This window comes from Lithobates pipiens, unplaced genomic scaffold (genome assembly GCF_037356315.1).
Source record: "Lithobates pipiens isolate NorthernLeopardFrog02 unplaced genomic scaffold, aLitPip1_a1.2 Scaffold_18, whole genome shotgun sequence".
Classification (NCBI taxonomy): Eukaryota; Metazoa; Chordata; class Amphibia; order Anura; family Ranidae; genus Lithobates; species Lithobates pipiens.
In genome coordinates, this window is record NW_027507758.1 from 607,148,253 (window position 1) to 607,160,263 (window position 12,011).

Consider the following 12,011-nt stretch of genomic DNA (forward strand, 5'->3'; position numbering starts at 1 on the left):
GATGAGCTCTCCTCCCTCCCCTTCTCCTTATCTCTGTTCCTCTTCTTCCGGCGTGTTGCCGAGATGACCGTAAAAAGTGAGTAGTAGTATTGGGATAATGGGAGTGGGCGCTCTCTGGTGGTTGTAGGGTGTCAGTGCAGGATGTACTGGGTCACTGTAGACAGGCGGTGCATGGGTGTCTCCAGTGCTTTATGATGATCCTGTCTCCGGCCTGGCTCTCCTCCCTCCCCTTCTCCTCATCTCTGTTCCTCTTCTTCCCGTGTGTTGCCGAGATGACTGTAAAAAGTGAGTAGTAGTGCTGGGATCATGGGAGTGGGCGCCCTCTGGTGGTTGGAGGGTGTCAGTGCAGGATGTACTGGGTCCTTATAGACAGAAGCGGTGTACAGGGGTCTCCAATGCTCTATGATGAGCCTGTCCCCGGCCTGGCTCTCTTCCCTCCCCTTCTCCTCATCTCTGTTCCTCTTCTTCCCATGTGTTGCCGACATGACCATAAAAAGTGAGTAGTAGTGCCGGGATAATGGGAGTGGGCGCCCTCTGGTGGTTGGAGTGTGTCAGTGCCGGATGTACTAGGTCGCTATAGATAGAAGAGGTGAATGGGTGTCTCCGGTGCTTTATGATGATCCTGTCCCTGGCCTGGCTCTCCTTCTTCCCCTTCTTCTTCTCCCCCTTCTCCTCCTCTCTGTTCCTCTTCTTCCCGCGTGTTGCCGAGATGACCGTAAAAAGTGAGTAGTAGTGCTGGGATAATAAGAGTGGGTGCCCTCTGGTGGTTGGAGGGTGTCAGTGCAGGATGTACTGGGTCCTTATAGACAGAAGCGGTGCACGGGGGTCTCCAATACTCTATAATGATTCTGTCCCCAGCCTGGCTCTCGTCCCTCCCCTTCTCCTCATCACGTTCCTCTTCTTCCTACGTGTTGCCAAGATGACCGTAAAAAGTGAGTAGTAGTGATGGGATAATGGGAGTGGGTACCCTCTGGTGGTTTGAGGGTGTCAGTGCAGGATGCACTGGGTCCTTATAGACAGAACGGGGGTCTCCAATGCTCTATAATGATCCTGTCCCTAGCCTGGCTTTCCTCCCTCCCCTTCTCCTTATCTCTGTTCCTCTTCTTCCCGCATGTTGCCAAGATGACCATGAAAACTGGGATAATGGGAGTGGGCGCCCTCTGGTGGTTGGAGGCTGCAGGATGTACTGGGTCGCTGTAGACAGTGGCGGTGTACTGATGGTGATCCTGTCCCTGGCCTGGCTCTCCTCCCTCCCCTTCTCCTTCTTCTCCCCCTTCTCCTCGTCTCTGTTCCTCTTCTTCCTGCGTGTTGCCGGCATGACCATAAAGAGTGGGAGAATTGGCGCCAGTGCCCTTTGGATGTTGGAGGGTTGCAGTGCAGGATGTACTGGGTCGTTCGCCCGCCACGTGGCCCGGACCCCAACAGGCCACAGACTGGCACCGGTACGCGTCCCAGGGGTTGGGGACCACCGTAGTAACCTATAATCACATAGTCCTCCGAAAGAATTCAATTGCTACAACCTTGTTGTGCATGGTATGGTGTAGCTCACACCATAGGGAGCAATGTGTTCCATCCCTGCATCAAATTTAGTAGCACAAGTTGAGATAATAAATTTAAAACCCAGAATAAAGAAAAAATATTGTCTAAGTACGGAAGTGTATTTTTTTTTTTTTAATCTAAATCTTCTTTTTGTAATTCTTCCAAATCTGTGCATTAACTTAGCATGAAATCATTGCTGCACTTTGCTTCCTGTAAAAAAAAGACCAGCCTCTGCAGCCGTCTCTCCATGTGCAGGGTGACTGGTCTTGTTTCCGCCCCTTCCTGTAGTTTTCTATAGTTGAGCCCCTCCCACAGCTCTGCTCTCTGCACAAGCTATATACAGCACAGTGATGATGTCACCTCATCATAGGTGGTCATAGAGGTCATATCTGGGTTTTCAAAGGCATGGTGGCACACAGAGTGAATTTGTATCCTTCCAGCTACTGGGTAATATATTTAAAGGAAACGTTTTTTTTCTTCCTGGATCAACTTTTAAAGATCACCCGCCGATGCAATAAAAAAAAAAGTATTGCATGTTCCTTTAATTAAAATCTGAGTATTCCACATGGTATAAAGTTGACAACACGCCGTCTGCACGACACATTCGAGCACGTCTTGTGTCAATTGAATCAGCAGTAATGATTGCTACCAAGCGTGGGAAGCACTCATTATCGCAACCAGAAATGTTCCAGCATGTGACCTGGTGCTAATTGTTCCCTTTTTTTTATAGAGGGAAAACAGAACAGATCTGCCGCAACCACAAATCAGCTAAATCTGGGAAAAGCAAAACATCTTCCAAATGTGTGTTTTTTTGTTTTGTTTTTTTGGGCTTTTTTTCTCAGGTAATCAGTAACTTAAATTGTACACAACCTCAATCTAGTGTTGAAGCCCTTAAAGTGAACCTGTGGCCCAGCAATGGTAAAAGTCTAAGAAGCCACCAGGTGTCCACCTGCCAGGTTCACTTGTTCTGTGTTTCTCAAATGGAACCCGCTAGGACGCTTCCGTAATTCTACCGTCATCCTTGGTCACTACCTCTGGCCTGTTCTCTTCCAACTGGGGTCCCTTTTATGGGGCAAGTGGACATTAAATATATATATTTTTTTTTTGGTGGCCATTTTAAAGTGAATTTTTGCCATTTTGATGTTAGCTTTAAAGTGAATCAGTCACAGTTGGGCTTATGGGAAAATCAGAATGTCCGGTCGTACATTATTAAGACTAGGATTCATTTATTGATTTATTCTATTTGTTGAACTCAATGGAAATCTGCATTCTTAGCCCACGTACACACGGTCGGAGATTTTGCCAACCAAATCCTTCGGATTTTGCCCGTCGGATTTAGTCCGACGGATTGTGTCCGAAACTGTTGCATACACACGGTCGGGCCAAGTTGGCGAAAAATCCGATCTTTCAGAACGTGATGACGTAATTTCGTTACGATGAGACTACATTCAGGCTAGTAGCCAATAGCTTTGATGTAGGAATTTGATCTGAGCATGCGTGGCACTTGGTCCGATGAAAATGCTCTACACATGATCGGATTAGGTCCGTCCGGCCCAGTTGGTCGGGAAATATTTCCAACATGTTGGAAAATTGGGTCGGACGGAGATTCGGACGGAATCAGTCCGATGCATACCACACACAGTCGGATTATCTGACGACACAGTCCGATAAGACTCATTCCGACAGATTCTCCGACCGTGTGTACAAGGGCTTAGTCTCCCTAGATGGCTGGAATTTTGGGCAATTCTTGCTGAAAGTCAATTTAAAAATCCACTGAGCTGAGTGGAAAATTATCGGCCCAACAACCTACTGGGGAATAGAAGATATATCGCTCCCTCTCCTCCGGGCCACAGGATGTCATTGCCTGAGCCAGCCACTTTTCCATGGTCTTGGCCTGGGGCCAGGGGTCAGGATTCCAATGTTAGCCTGGATTGGGGAATTTTCTTGGGATGAACAAGAGAAAATCAAGCCATGTATGCCCACCTTTAGGTTTACTCACCTCTGCCTGACACTTTAGAGGATCAGACAACACAGTTCTGCCATATTGGTTGATTCCTGCTGAAAGTCAACTTAAAAATCAACTGAGCCAGGTGGAAAATTATTTGGTGAACACCCCACTGGGGGGCAGTAGGGACACCATGGTCCTTTGCCTCCAGGCCGCAGGCTATCACCACCTGGGCTAGCTGCTTTGCGCTTGCTAACAGATTGTCCTGCAGACTCCATGTAGGCTTGTGGCCAGACCAATACAGTGGGACTGAGGTGGAGTCAATGAAAAATCCTGCCTGCCAATTACTGATACTGAATACAGTAGCCGGAAGTGAAGAATCCATTGTTGTTGGGTAATTGGGTAACTAATGATTGATTTGGTAATCAATGGATTATTGGGTTGCATGGGAGAAAATCAAGCCATGCATGACCGGTTTTAGGTTTACTCTCCCCACCTCTTTCTTATACTCTGCCATCTTAGCTGCTTCATCAAAGATACTGTTTCACAAGTGCAGAGTAGGCAGATTTTAATGTCAGGCAGTTAGCGTGGCCGCAGCTACAAGATCTTAGATAACCCTGGAGCCTCACAAGCTGGAATTTCAAGGTCAAGCAAAACTATGTGAAGCTATAAAAGGAGGCAAGTAAATGTAAGACTATAGTTATACCAATTTAGGACTGGACGTTAAGATTATTGCATAAGCCCAACTAAGCTGATTAGATTCAAAACTACAAACTAGAGTAAAAACAGAAGTCAGTTGTAAACCGGCCCCAATTACCCACTAGGTATGTGCTACATTCCAGTTCCAAAAACACCCCAAAAAATCTATGAAGAGGTTCCTCTCTACTGAGAGGTTCAATAGCAACCCCTACAATAGAAGCCTTTAGTGGTGTGAGAATTTCCATTGTTAGAGATACAGAAGATGGGAAATTTTGTGGGTTCAGATCATTTTCTTGTAGGGTGGCCAGAGGAACCGTTGGACTTGCTAGTTTTAACATGCTAATTTTGGGTATATCATGAGAAAAACAAATTCCGGAACTTCTGCTCTTACATCGTATTCATGAAAAAGCGTAGAAGGTGTAGTCTTTCAAATCATTTTATTTAATTTACTAGAATTGTATAGTTAAGATTGTTAGTATGTGTGGTGCTTCTCACCTCAGGCAATATCTTCCAGTTAATGCCAGAGAACACAATCCCCTCTTGTAGTGGAGGCAACAAATTACTGTTACTTTTTGCAGCTGCTTCCATCACCAAGTGAATACTGAAGTCTTGCCTTGCTCTCTGTGATGGGAAGGAGGTTGGAATAGGAATTAGGCTTTTTTTTATCATATAATCCATTTTGTCAGAACTCCAATTGGGTCACTTCCTGCCTTTCTTATCCACCCTAGAAAATGCTCTTTACCCCCCTATCCATGTCCATGGCAGTAGTTTGGTAACAAAAAACATTCATACTCCTTTCTTGGCTATCCCAGTTTTGACAGAACAGTTTGCCAGACGTTGCAAAGAAAGGAAACCCAAGGATTGACCTAAATATTGGGTTGGTTTACCAGGTCAAGGTAGCTTTGGGCAAACTGTGGTGAATCGTAAAACTATCCCAACTTTATCATTCAAAATGTTGGGTATTTTAAAGACGAAGATGCTACTCCCTGTACCCTAGAACAGCGGTCTCCAAACTTTGTAGTATGAGGGCCACCTTATATATTTTACAAATATTCACGGGCCGAAAAGAAATGCCCATCAGGGTCACCATTAGATTCCATTTTATATCAGGTTCCCCATCAGAGACCCTCTTTAAATCAGAGTCTTCATCAGAGTCCAACCTTACATCAAGGTCCTCATTAGAGTCTCCTTTGCCTTTCAACCCCAATGGGTCAAAAACTCTGAATTGAATTTGGAAGACAACTCAGTCAAGCAATCTTCAAGCAAGTGGTTATTTTTATGTATAGGAAATTATAAAAAAAAGAGACAGTGGTTAGACTTGTGATTTGTTATAGACAATTGTCAATTGGCTGGAATGATAGTAGCCACTTTACAATGAACCCCTCTTTTAGGGGATGTGGCTCTGGAAAAATAACGGTCCAATTTCCAATGTGTAACCTCAGCATTGAACCTCATTGATCTTGCATGATAGCCCCTGGTACCTAAACGTTATCCCTACTACTTACATCTGGCTTTGGACTTATTTATTTTCATTCATTATTTTTCGTGATGTTTCCTAGTCAGCTGATTCGCAATAGCCAATAATTTGAAGGGAAGGATAACCTAGCCCTCTTTTCTGTTAGTTCTACAAATGGGCAGAATTGAATCATAAGATTCACTCTCCCACTGACGTCAATGGGGTTCACCCATGAGCACAAACTTCAAGCAAGACTCGCAAACCTGTTCACGAACCGTACCCAGGCAGATTGGTTCAACCCGTAAACCTACATCACAATCTTTGGAATTCTTACTCTTCGTTCATTAAAGGCTATTTGAACATGTATTTTTTGCTCAGGGCATCTTAGAACCTTCCATGGTTTAGCAAGGACAGAGGAGGGGCAATTTTATTTGCAAGGCGTGTGGGTATCACTGAACGGCCCCTATAGACAAATTTGGATAGTGGTTGGCAGAAAGAGAGCTTCATTTAGAAAAGACATACAGAATTAGCACCTTTAATTGGTTAACACAGACTAAAGCCTTCAGGTTTCTTCTTTGGGCATATTAACTAATATATCAATATGCTTGAAGCATGAACAACAGACTTTTATGTTTGACCAGCAAGAAGAAAGAATGGTTCTTGAATTTTACTACCATGTATTTTTATTGACCTGAAAAAGTTCTAAGTGTAAAACAAAATGACAAAACACAACCTAAGCCTCAAATGCTTATAGATTTTACACTGTGATACTTAAAGTATACCTGTAGGGCATTTCGATTCTTACTCACTACTAATAGCAGGCACATCTATCTGGCTGGATGCTATATTTGATCCTCTTATAGCTCCCTGCACCATAGGGTGCAAATATCAACAAGAATTCTGGCCACTAGCTCTTGTCTAGCACCCTCCTGCCATATGCATTGTAGTATTGGTCCATCACTTTGATGATCTGGTCCACTACAGTAATGCACATGTGGGTGAGGGGGAGATTCAGAGCTTTCATTCAGAGTGTTGTTGGATTTGCACCATGGGTTTCAACTGGTGCAAATACCACCCAGAATTCTGGCCACTTGCGCTTGTCTAGCACCATCCTACCATATAGATTATGGTATTGGTCCATCACTTTGAACGGCTCCACTAATCAACAGTAAGGAGCATGTGGATGAGGGGACGACATTAGCATTTCCATTGAGAGTGCTGGTTGGTTTTTGCACCATGGGTTACAACTGGTGCAAAAGCCAAGCAGAATTCTGGCCACTGGCTCTTGTATTGCACCATCCTGCCATATACGTTGTAGTATTGGTCCATCACTTTAATGAACTGCTCCACTAATCAACAGTAAGGCACGTGTGGGGGAGGGGGCAGCATCCGTGCTTCCATCGAGGGGGCTGGTTGGTTTTTGCACCATGGGTTACAACTGGTGCAAATGCCAAGCAGAATTCTGGCCACTGGCTCTTGTATTGCACCCTCCTGCCATATACGTTGTAGTATTGGTCCATCACTTTAATGAACTGCTCCACTAATCAACAGTAAGGCACGTGTGGGGGAGTGGGCAGCATCCGTGCTTCCATCAAGAGGGCTGGTTGGTTTTTGCACCATGGGTTTCAACTGGTGCCAATACCAACCAGAATTTTGGCCACTGGTTCTAGTCAAGTACCCTCCTGCCATATGCATTGTTGGATTAGTCCTTCACTTTGATAAGCTGCCCCACTGATCAACACTAAAGCACATGGAGGGAAGAATCTGCGCTTATATCAAGGGTGCTGGTTGGTGTTTGCACCATGGGTTGCAGATGATGCAAATCCAGACTATAAGCAACTGGTGTTGCCTGCTCTTAATAAGTGATTTTAAAAATATCCCCCACAGGTTTGTGGGTAAAACTTGCACTTGCATTCTATAACAGCTCCTCCAAGAGCCTTGACCTTAAGTTTCAAATTCCTTTAGAGTCTCCAAATTGCAGCTAGCAGTCTGACTCCTGGTGGTGATTACTACAGGGTGTAAATCCTTGTTTACCACCTTTCGAAAAGCCCACAGGTTTGCTTCAATTTTTTATGCATATATACCTTCTTTAATGGTTTGATGACCTCATATAAGAATCCACTGCATTGGCAGGAACAAATGCATGTGTAAGTTCATTATAGTTCTCTATTTTTCTTTGAGAAGAAATGCTTGTTACCTTGTTGACCTAGTTGTGGATAGGACAAACAAACACATGTGCTATTGAACTGTATTATTCCTGCTCTGGGGAGCATTTTTGAGAATTGTTATTTTTGGGTTTTGACCTACTTGAAATTCCGTTGTTCATAATGAGTTTCAGAAGCAGCCCCTAAGCAAATTCAGAATTGTCTCCACCTGAAGTTCTAGATATGCCACATCTGAAATTTTGCTGAAAGACGGGGACCATGAAAAAAGTATTGCAAAGGTTCCCGGTTTGTTTACGAACTGCCATTTGGACTGTTTTGATGTATACAATAGTTTGATTGCTGCTTTCAAGTTCTCCCTACAGACCTTTGCAGGTTCGCTTAGTGGGCAAATATTTTTTGCCAACATTGCAATAAATTTTCTTTTTTTTGAAAATGCCAACAAATAAATAATCTGGATCAAAAAGGAGAAAGAATAGAGCGCACATTAAAAAAAAACAAAAAACTGTAAGTTGGAAGTGTAAACTTACCTTGCAGATAGATGGGTGAATGTACACTGTGAAGATATATGCTTCACATTTTTTCTAAATCTCTAGACTGTTACTTACTTGTTTATTTATCGTTGGTCACTCGTTTTACGAGCCCTGCAATGTCTGGTGTTGGTGGGATGTACTCCTGTCTTTATAAAGTCTGTTTTGTGTAGTACTTGTGCCATACCAGTTACAGTCTGATATAACACTTTACTGATAACAAAGCAAACAAAGTGCTGAAACTTTGTAGTAGACCCATAGAACATGAGCAGATCCTGACCTTCTGAAATATGTTATTTACTAATGGTCAGGCATGCCCCAGGGAATAATGCTGAGGCCCATTGATTGGCTGTTCAAGAATGGGGCTGAGGCCCATTGACTGGCTGTTCATTTTACAGGCCTTCAATACATCCGGCAGTGCTGTTGGATCAGAAACTTTATGGTGTCCTCTACAAAGCATTACTTTGTTCTCAATATAGGATTTATGATTACATTCAACAAATTTTTAGAATTTTTTCTTGTATCTATTTAGCACATTTTTATTTTTTTTCCCTGTCAATTTATATCCATTGTGTTGGAAAATTAAACTTTTTGTATACTAAGACAGCCAAGTATTAAGTAGTAAGCAGGAGCATGGAAAGGGCACAATGTGGGGGTTTTGGGGAAACCAAATGATGAGGTCATGGGACCGTATCTCTAAATCATTTTAAAATAGAATTATAACTGGATTTTCTGCATTATTGAACATGTAAAAGAAAGTGGAGAAGTCCATTTGATGTGTTAAATGACATGAAATAGTTCTAATGCCTAAGAAGACTGGTGGTTGACAAGTGATAGATTTGGCAATCTATTGGTAAAAAGGTTAGGAACCCTTGACACAATGGGTTCTCAACATAGTCATTTTGGTGTCTCAGAGCAATGGCAAACTGGCATTTGGTGCCGTAAACATTTTTTTGTCTGGTGAATACTTTAGATAAGTTAAATAAATCTACTTCATTGGCATTTTTTGCCTATGAATGCTGTTCTTGGTATCTGAAAAAATGCATACGTAAACTATATAATGTTTTTTTTTTGTATAAAGTACTGTACATTCATTAGATCAATATGCTGTATTCTTTTGAATATTTGCATATCACAAGTTTCTAGTGAATTCTTATTTATATTTCTTACAGTTGGATAGTCCACATTCTTAAGGCTCCCATGCATATATTAATTAGCAGCAAAAAAAACACAAAAATTTATTGCGCAGTTTAACATAAACGAACAAGTGTGTGGATTTCCCGGCTCTTTTACCCACATGACATTTATACTATTAACCATATGATGATCTGATAATTCTGTATTTTTTTTTCTTCTGAAAGTTCTGGAAGCCATACAGGTGACTAGATGCATATTTGGTCATATTTATTCACTGGCCTAGTCAATAATGGTACAGTAGCACAAGGTCATGTTGAAGTTGGGTAAGGCTTTTCTATATATACGTCTGCTTTTCCCAATGATGTCACTGGTCTCTTCTGAATGCATAGGCTGCATTATCAGTGATACCGCTAGTCCTTGGTGAATGGAAAGTCTTCTTTATCAGTGATGTCACTGGTCTCTTGTGATTTGATTTGGTTATTTTATCATTGATCTTTCTAGTCATTGGATAGGCTGCAATGTCTGCGGTCTCTAGCTGAATAGATTTTTGATGTCACTATTTCCTAGTGATCTAATAGGTTGTATTTATTAGTAGTGTTTTTTGGTCTCTTGGGATTGGATAGCCTTCAAACCAGTAATATTGCAATTGGATACTGTTGGCTCCATTCTTATTGATGTAACTGGAGAGTGGATGGATAGACTGACTTCTCCATAATTCCACTTGTCTCTAGTGAATGGATATGCTGCCCTATTGACGGTGTCCTTGGTTTCTATTCATAAGCTGTTTTCTCGTCAGTTTTGGATCAGTCCCAAAATAGCTGCCTCCACAGTGCAGTAATTTTATCTGTCAAAGCACTTCCTCACGTCAGTGAAAAGCCACAATCACATCTATGCAATATCTCAAACAAGACCTCCCACAAACCCTCAGTAGGTGTGGAACATGAAATCTATTATGTACCACACTTTTTATGGTCCTACTCATATTACTGCTGCTTGTTCAGAGAAAATAACTATATATTTCTTCACCGAGATGGAATTATTTTTGTTGGTATCTAGACTTTTAATGAAAAAACAGTTGTAAATATTCTACTTTATCAATGAAGGGCAGTTTGATATGAATTTGGCTTATGAATTTGGCTTAATACAGATATTTTGTTTCACCTATTAATGGAATGAAAATAGGAAAATTTGGATTTAGCGTAAACACAAAGACAAAGGAGGATGGATTATACATTTGTCCAAACTAACCAGTGCAAATGCATTGATGTTCAAAACAAAGTTAACTATGGATAATAATCACCTACATAAGTACAGGCTATTTCCAATGGTACCATTTAAGGTGTCCTTAGGGTGACCACTGGCCATGGGCTCCAGGCCCAGTATGGGATCTGTTTCCTCCCTGTGGCCATGATCAAACAACAGTCCATAACTTGAAAGCCTTTGTATTTCTGTGAGCCACCACAGTGATGGCGGGAGGGGGGGGGGATTATTTAACAAACAGTATGATCAGACCCTTTATATTGCTATTGTCCATTGTTAAAGATGCCCTAAGTGAGACCACCAGCCACGGATTCCAGCTCCAATATGGGATCTGCCTCTTCTCCTTAGCTATGACCAAACAAAAGTCCATACCCTGAAAGCTTGGTGGTTCTGAGGGCCACCACAATGATGGCAGGTTATGTTGTTATTATCCAGTGCTAACTTAATTTAAAATGTTTTACACAGATATAGGTTAATGTTAAGGTTATTAAATATCTTATTGCAATCTACTTTTGTCGTACGATGGTGGACTATTAGGAAAGCACGTGTTTGTTATTTGTAGGATGGTATTAAACATACAACTACATACAGTACTAAAACGGTAGCAGCAGGGGATGTCTGCAAACACTAATAATCAGAATTCTATTAGCATTGCTAATGTTAGCCACACAGATGAAATTAACAACTAGCTGAACACGCAAGTGACCAAAGCCATCTGAAAATACACATAAATACATCATCAGATGTCCTCACCCTTGCCTGCATGTCTTATAACCTTTGAGACATCTACGGGCATCTTTAAGGAACTCTGTGCTGAGAGAAGTATGGTGGTGACCATTGATGTCCTCCTAGAAATGGTAGTTGGCTGGCTTTATCTGGCTTCAAAATTCCATTAATCAAAAAGGTGATTTTAGGACTCCTGTGTTCCAGGGAATACTTGTTCCAGGTGAATAACTCAGAAGATTCTGAAGCCACTGGATCAGAATGATAGTTAGAAGGCTAGTATTTCAGAAGAAGAGGTCAGCTATGGCAGCCTCAATGCTTCTACAGTACAGGGTTGCTTTAAAACTTAACTCCAGGCAGATATTTAAACAAAACACCAGACTGAAAGAGGGATGTTCAGCACTTAGGCAGCACTGTCAGTCTAACACGGTTAAGCTTACCTTAACAGCTCTTTACCTTAACCTGTCGTTACCCAACATTTTTCCAAACCGGCATAACTGGAAAATAAGCAAGTAGATACTTACCTTTCCTGCTCCCCACATCGCCATTTGTTCCTGCCG